Genomic DNA, 1,161 nt, shown 5'->3' on the forward strand with positions numbered 1-1,161 from the left:
TGTTTATCCTCAAGGGGTCACTAGAGGATCATCTAACTTTTTGCAAAAAAAAAAAAAAGGTTTTGTGTTCCAGTTGATCCTCACTGAGTCAACTCTAACACCAGGGAATGTTGTGATTTTTTGCTTTACACAATGGATTTAAATGTAAATCTTGTAAAAAGTTATTTAATTGCTTTTAGTCATATTTCCGTCAGACTTTGGTGTGATCAGTTGTGTTCACGTCACATCTTTTGATTCTGGTGTTTCTGATCCTTATAAACAGGAAAAAAAAGCACAAAGACTGAAACACAGCTTTTTAGGATGTGGCACTGAAATGTGCAGCAGTTGATTGAAATGAGTGTTTTGTTAGCATTAGCGGGCCCGTCGAGTAAACCAAATGGACTTTATTTTGGAACACAGACTTTTTAATTGTGTCAAAGCATCTTCCAAGTACAGTTAAATGCTCACGTCACTCTGGCAGAGTTGGGTTTGAGGTGAGCTCTGCCTTTTTTTTTCCAGATTTGTTGAGGTGAGCCTGTGTTCAGAAGCAGGACTAGTTTATTGTAATCTTACAGTGTTACACGTTAACTTTCTGTCTGCTTCAAAGCAGTTAAAATTAAACATTGGTTTAATTTTAACTAAGAAGCTAATTTTATGAGTAACATCTCAGCAGAAAGACAWTTCATGTTCTCTCTTTAACAATTGGGATCTTCCACTGGATTATATCTTTATTAAAATAACTCATTTTAAAATTGTATATATTTTGACATGCTGGAAACCATACCTAAAAATTACGTTGTTTTTGGATTACCACACATACATTTTTTTTCAAGGTTTAAGAACACTGGACAACTAAAACATTTTTCTTTCAAAATTTTAAAGCAATAACCAAAAAGGACTTTTGCAAATGGACTACTTGACAAAGTTAGTTTTTAATTTTTGCTGGAGAAAACTTAAACAGGCAGTTGTTACATCTTAAGGAACAAGATGTGGAAATAAACTTGCTGAATAACAGCACAAAAATCTATGGCTACTGTATAAGTATTAAAAAGCTCATTAGTATTAGTTTGATATAGTGATTTTATGTGTGTGTGTGTGTGTGTGTGTGTGTGTGTGTGTGTGTGTGTGTGTGTGTGTGTGTGTGTAGCATATATAATAGTGGGATTGTGGGACAGCTGTTGG

The sequence above is a fragment of the Austrofundulus limnaeus genome, unplaced genomic scaffold (assembly GCF_001266775.1).
Source record: "Austrofundulus limnaeus strain Quisiro unplaced genomic scaffold, Austrofundulus_limnaeus-1.0 Scaffold0, whole genome shotgun sequence".
Classification (NCBI taxonomy): Eukaryota; Metazoa; Chordata; class Actinopteri; order Cyprinodontiformes; family Rivulidae; genus Austrofundulus; species Austrofundulus limnaeus.